General features: G+C 37.2%; 1 pseudogene; it reads left to right on the forward strand.

The window, feature by feature from the left end:
• The first annotated feature begins 616 nt into the window (after positions 1–616).
• LOC106022443 lies at positions 617–1,333 on the forward strand (annotated as a pseudogene).
• The last annotated feature ends 5,848 nt before the right edge of the window (positions 1,334–7,181 follow it).

Genomic DNA, 7,181 nt, shown 5'->3' on the forward strand with positions numbered 1-7,181 from the left:
ACTTATGCGAATTAGAAAACCACTCTTAAATGAGCTGAGGTGAGTCTCTCAATGTCTGGGAAATAGAGCTCACCCAAAAAAATGATGCTACCATGAAGCTGTGCTTGCCAATTTTTTTGTTTCTAAAATCCCTTTTTAAGTTTTTGTAAGATTGTAAGTGCATGTTCTCTAGCCCACGTTGTAGGTGCAATTATGTTACAGTATTCCCACCCAGATCCACAACTGTCTCATAGCCCCCACATAACACACGAGACACTTTATTAATTATAAATACGTTGGCCAGTACTAGGATTTCTTATTGGCTAGCTCTGTCTTAAGTATTAACCCATGACAACTAATATATGTATTTTTACATTGTATTATCTTACTGAGAATGCCAGACTTATGTGTCCTCTCTTCCTAGGATCACATGGCAACTCCTTTGTTACTACACTTCCTAGAGTCTTTCTTGTCTCCTAGTCCTGCCTATCTTGCTTCCCTGTTGGCCAACAGCGTTTTATTCATCAACCAATACAACAAACATATACAGAAGGCTATTCCCCATCACTCAGTATCTTTATATTTCATTTGCTACATCATTTTATTCTCCAGCTGCTAGCACAATTCTATTCCCAAAATGTTTGTGAGAAATATAACTATAATGAGTGGATTCCTCCTAACGTAGTTCTTTGACAATTGTGAGCTACAGATCTTGCTTGCTTTGCTTTTCTTGGTGACATACCTATTGGGATCAGCAGGTAGCTTCATCATTATCACCATCACAACACTGGACCCACATCTGCAGTCTCCAATGTATTACTTCCTGAAGCACCTTTCCCTTCTGGACCTCTCTTTCCTCTCTGTCACAGTTCCCTAGTCTATTGACAATTCCCTGGAAGGCAGTGGATACATTTCATATACCCAGTGCATGCTGCAGGTTTTTTTCTTCACAGCTTTTGCCTGGGGTGAGATGGCCATTCTCACAGTGATGTCATATAATCATTATGTAGCCATCTGTCTCCCACTGCACTATAAGGTCATCATGAGTCCCAGAAAGTGAATGTGGGCTGTGGCAGCAGTGTGGGTAAGTGGAGGCATCTCAGGAACTTTGCACATGGAATTCTTTATCAGATTCTACAGGGTCAAAATAATCCACCAATTCTTCTGTGATGTCCCCCAGTTGCTCAAGCTCTCCTGTTCTAATGATTACCTTGGAGTGATGGGATCAGTTGTTTTCCCATATCCCCTAGATACACTGCCTCCATTTTCCTTCAGAAAAGTTGTGGCCCTCCCAGGGACATCAACCAAACATGCACATATCATCATGTCAAGGCTGGATGAGATGACCCAGTAGGATGAAAAGGGTTCCACAAGCAGGCAAAAGAGTCAGAGACAGCCCCTGCTCCCACTGTTAGGAGTTGCACAAGCACATGAAGATACTCAGCCATAATTTGAATGCTGAGTATCTAGTTCAGACCCATACAAGCTTCCTGATCTCTGCAAGCCCCTGTGAATCCAGATCAGTTGATTCTGTGAGCCATGTTCTTATGGTATCCCTGGCCTCTCTAGTTCATCTAATCCTTCCTTCCCATCCTCCACAGGACTCCCTGAGCTCTGCCTATTGTTTGGCTGTTGGAGTCTGCATCTGTTTCAATCAGTTGCTGTAGGAAGTGTCTCTTGTCTGATGAGGATTCTGCTAGGCTCCAGTCTCTGCACACTGTACTAGTAGGACTGATTTTAAATTGAAGGTTTTGTATCTGAGATGCTGTCCCAATTCCTCCACTGAAAGCCGTGTCTAGTATGAGAATATGGCCTGTTCAGGCTTTGTAGCCCACATTACTAATAGTCTTTGCTAGGGTTGCTCTTAGATTTCAGGGAGTTTCCATTGTACTAGGTTTCCAACTCATCCAAAATCAATCCCATTCCAGTCACCTCTCCCCGTATTTTCTCTTCTTCTAACCTGAATCCTCCAATTTCCAACACCACACATCTATATTCCACCCTGGAATTATATTCTATTAACCCTTCCAAGGGAGACCATTGTGTCCTTCCCTTAATCCCTCCTTGCTATTGAGCCTCTCTGGGACCATGGACTGTAGAACTATTTTCATTTACTTTAGAAATAATATCCATTTATAAATGAATACTTGTCATGTTTGTCTTTCTGAGTCTGGGTTACCTCACTCAAGTAACATAATTTGTCTGCAAATTTCATTATGTCATTGTTTTTAACAGCTGAGTAATAGTCTATTGTGTAAATGTATACATTTTCTTCATCCATTCTTTAATTTAGGGATATCTAGATTGTTTCCAGCTTCTGACTGTTATGAGTAAAGCTTCTATGAACATAATTGAACAAGTGGACTTGTGATAGGAAGCAACAACCTTTAGGTATATGCCCAGGAATTGTATAGCTGGGTCTTAAGGTAGTTTGATTCCCAGTTTTCTAAAAAAAAAACTGCTATATTGATTTCTAAAGTGGCTGTACAAGTATGCACTCCCACCAGCAGAGGAGGCGTGTTCCCCATTCTCTACATTCTCTCCACCAATACCTTTCTATTGTGTTTTTTGTTTTAGCTATTCTAACTGGTGTAAGAAATGTTAATCTAGTGAATCTTTCATTAATAAAAAATTGGGAGCCAAATATATAGGCAAGAACCTGAAAGATCAGAGAAGCAGGGAGGAGCCACTAGTTGCATTCCACCTCTTCCTTTTCTCTATTCAAAAGGGCTGAGATCTTCTCACAACCCTGCCTTACCACTTTCTGTCTCCTCTGTCTAGTCCTCCAAACCTTTATGGCTGATTTTGGTTAGCTAGTGGCTATCTCAATCCTCTGACTCCAAGCAAGCATTATTTATTAGAACACAACCAAAGAATAGAGTAGAACAAACAGAAAAAAGAAAAATAAATCAAAGGATTAAGCTTTGGGCCTCAAAAAAAGTCTGCTGTGTGTGTGTATGCAGTTCTGTCAATAATACACCTCCTTTCCAGTTTCTCTGACACTGCTGACAGGTGCATACCTTATTTCTGATAATCAGAGACAAAATTTATGAATGTATGAAGCACAGCTGTCATCGCCTTTGTAATAATGGCGAGTTGTCACTTAAGGATAGATAAAAATACTTGTGGTATGTAAGTAACAGAGAGCTTTTATTGTAGAACATAGGCAGTCCTCAGGATTGTGATAGTGGCTTGATTACTTATATCCACACATCTTAAAACATATATAATAGCGCAGCCATGACTCTATCTGCAAGTAAACAAATATGCAATAATTAGAGCCTATAGATTTGTTTTTTCTTTAGATTTAATCATGATTTATTAGAGATATTTTATTCTTTAATTCAAGTAATATATATATATATATTCTTCATCCTAGACTTTAGTCACACAATGTTACTCATGGAGATTTAATGTAAACAGGTAAAAATATGAGGTATGCATCTCACCACAGGTAAAATGTCAATGAATGCTGGAAACATACATTGAGTGCATGCACATAAATGTACCATGTAATGTACAACTTTACTCTGCAGGGTTTTTTTACAACAAATTAGCTCTTGTCCAGGAGATAAAAATCATTAAAATTTCAGTTATTCAAGACTATTCCTACAATATCTATCTATTATAAGTGCGTATCTATAAGTACATTAATCATGTATGAACCAAAGAAACTATAAAAGCCCATTCCATCTATATTCTTATGTACACACACACACACACACACACACACACACATACATTTACACACATTTATTTTAAACTGGTGTACCTGCATTTTCTCACAGAAGTCTATACCTACTATTATGATTTCTAATGAATATCCAAGCTTTTCCTTACATGGTCTGATTTCATCTCATCTCCTTTGATAACCATTAAAATTGTAGACTCAATGACTTGAGGGCACATACTATATAATATGTTATATTATAGGATAATTTTCCAAACAAGGATAGTTTTAGTCTAATTGTAACATATACTTGGATAGATGTTTATGCCAGGATCATCTCTTAAGACACTAAAGAGTGCAGCACAAAATTTCTACTTATTCTTATTTTTCTCCACCTTACAAAATAAAGTACCAAGTTGGGACACCTTTGTGGCCTGGGTATTGTCATAGCACATTTTTTTGGTATCTGGGGAGAGTTAGGCCACGATGTGAGTACTAACCATGAACTTGAATCCAAAACACAGGTTTTCCTAGATTGGCTCATAATCATACATCTATGTTTGTGTTTGCAATACAGTATTTCATCGTTCTACAAGCTTTCCTCTGTATTGCTGTTGTATCTTTCCTTCACTCTTAGAATCATATCCAATATATATTTTATAAGGATTTTCCCTGATCCTGTTCAACTGTCCTTCATAAAACCCAAAAACATAGACTGAGAAGCAGTCTATATGTTTCTATAATCATCTTTAAAATAAGTCATCTTCTAATAAACCATATGTAAATATAATACACACACAGGGAGAAAGAGATACAATCTAACTGCATGTATACTCCACATCTTAGATCAGAAATTTAAAACAGAACATAGCTTGTTATTCACTAAGTACAAAGATGAACTTACAATTACAATGACTGGTGGTGGCCTAACAACAACCTCATCTGGTGGCATAGTCTGTTGAAAATGAAACATTGTCAAACCTAAATAATTCTTGGATTCAGTTAGAACACAACAATGTGATAAACATCTTCATAACAACACACTGCGATTAAATATTCATGGAGTGAAGAGAAAAGGAGTCAAGACCATCTTGGGAAACCCACAGAAACACCTCACCTGAGCAAGCAGGAGCTCACAGACTCCAGACTGACAGCTGGGGAACCTGTATAAGACCAAACTAGGCCCCCTTAACATTGGTATCAGTTTGGAGGGGGGCTTGGGCAGTCTATGGGGCTGCTAGTAGTGGAACCAGTATTTATCCCTAGTACATGAACTGGCTTTTTTTAGCCCATTGCCTATGGAGGGATACCTTGCTCAGCCTAGATGCAGGGAGAGGACCTTGGTCCTGACCCAAATGATGTGACAGACTTTGATGATCCCCCATGGGATGCTCCTCCTCTCTGAGGAGTGGATGTAGGGTGGGATGAGGAAATGGTGGGAGGACTGGGAAGATGGGAGGGAGAGGGAACTGGGATTGCTATGTAAAGTAAAACTGTTTTTAATTTTTAAAATATTCATTTTGTTGGACTTTCATATTGAGAAATTGATACAGTTGAGCAGAAATGTTTTGCAGTGTGAGTTGCATTAACTGTGTGCTTCTTTCTTTCTTAGTCTGCTAATCAAAAAGCCATTTTGTAAATATATGATGATATCAGTAATTGTACTGTGTTTTGGAAGTAATTGTAATTATTCTGTTTTCCTGGATATAATGTTAGAACATGTTCTTTTTCTCTATTTTCATTGAATAAGTATTTAAATATTTAAATATTGTTGTGACTTCATGGGTACACACAGATATAAGGAGTTAGTTACTCTTTTAATTTTAGGAATTAAAATATTTCCTAAAAATTTCTCAGAACAGTTGTCTTCGATTTTCACATAGCAGATAGAATATCAATGTTATAAGAAGATTAAAGAATAACATGGACTGTACTGAATACTTCATGTAATCAAACCATGATTGTGCTCAGATTTTAGCTTAGATGTGCTAGATAAATTAAAAATGTAAGCATATAGAAGAAAAAACTTGACTTGTGAAGCTGTAAAGTAACAATTTTAAAGTACTCAGACTCACCAAATCAGCTCTATTCCTGGATGTGTCGAAAGAATTACTCTCTAAAAAAAGAATAAAAGGCTTAATTTTGTAGTATAGCACATTCTAGAAACATTTTGGAAAAGATTGAGGGGAATATATTTTATAACCTAATCACTATCTCATCACCCATGAATATTCACAGCAGAAATAAAAAGTAACAACATGAAGTAAAAATTAGTTGTTCAATGTTTATCATCATGGGTCTTGTCTCACATTGTGGGAATGAATACTGCATTTCTGTCCTGCCTGATCCCACAGACCCTTAGTCCCAAATAAACACACAAGGCTTATATTAATTATAAACTGTTTGGCTAATGGTTCAGACTCCTTATTTGACTGACTCTCAATTATTAACCCATATCTATTGAACTATGTATTGACACAAGGCTGTGGCTTACCCATAATAATATAGCATGTTACTCCTTTGGTGGACATATGGTGTCTCCCTCTCATGACTGTTCCCTGCCTTCCTCTTCCTAGAATTCTCCTCAAATGGTAGCCCTGACTATACTTCCTGCCAGGCTACTGAACAGTCAGCATTTATTCATCAACCAATAAGAAAAATATATATTTACAGCATACAGAAGGACATCTGCCATCATGGAAATAAGTGAAATTTTCATGTTTTTGAGTTGTTAGTTTAAAGAAAAGATTTTTTTGATACTGCCTGGAATAGAATGCTATGTTGCAGAAGACTAGGACTGGATGGAATACATGCTTCTGTCCTTAGTCTGAGTGATCCCAACTCCATAAGCAAGGGTCTTACCTACATTTTTATCTATATTCAATCAGGGCAGTATTAGGGCGTTCAAATTCATTTACTTTAAAAGAATAATCTTCAAAAGGGATCATGATGTGAGTAGATAATAAATCTTATCATTGTAGTGGGAGTGCTTACCACAATGACTGAGGTTTGAAGGGACATTGAAGCACGGCACTCAAAATCAGAACTCACGTCAACTTCTACTCCTTCAGTTAGGGATCCTCTATATATTCTTTAATATTCATATTTCTAATCTTAATAGGCATTGTGGCTAATTATGATGATAGGTATTATGCTAACTAATATCAAGAGCAAGAGAGGCTTGAAAGTGTCAGGCAAGACAACTTCATTGTGAAGAGAGAGGTGAGTACTAGAAAACTTTTAGGCTTGTCAACATAAGAGAAACATGAACCCTAGTAAGGAACAGTTAACTTTTCAGAGTTAACTTTAGAGCTATAATAATTGCTTTCAAACAAACAATTATCTTATCAACCATGAGCTCCAGGTGAGACTTAAAGGCTGAACATAGACACCTTATATTTGTGCTTCTATTACATTGAAGTTATTTGTTAGCTATGATTTTAACTTTAGTGACCATCACCATCTTCCAAGACACAATTCTTTGACTAAGAAATTGCACAAAATTGTTCTCATTATCTTTTTCATTCTTGGT

The sequence above is a fragment of the Mesocricetus auratus genome, unplaced genomic scaffold (assembly GCF_017639785.1).
Source record: "Mesocricetus auratus isolate SY011 unplaced genomic scaffold, BCM_Maur_2.0 Super-Scaffold_4256, whole genome shotgun sequence".
NCBI classification, from domain to species: Eukaryota; Metazoa; Chordata; class Mammalia; order Rodentia; family Cricetidae; genus Mesocricetus; species Mesocricetus auratus.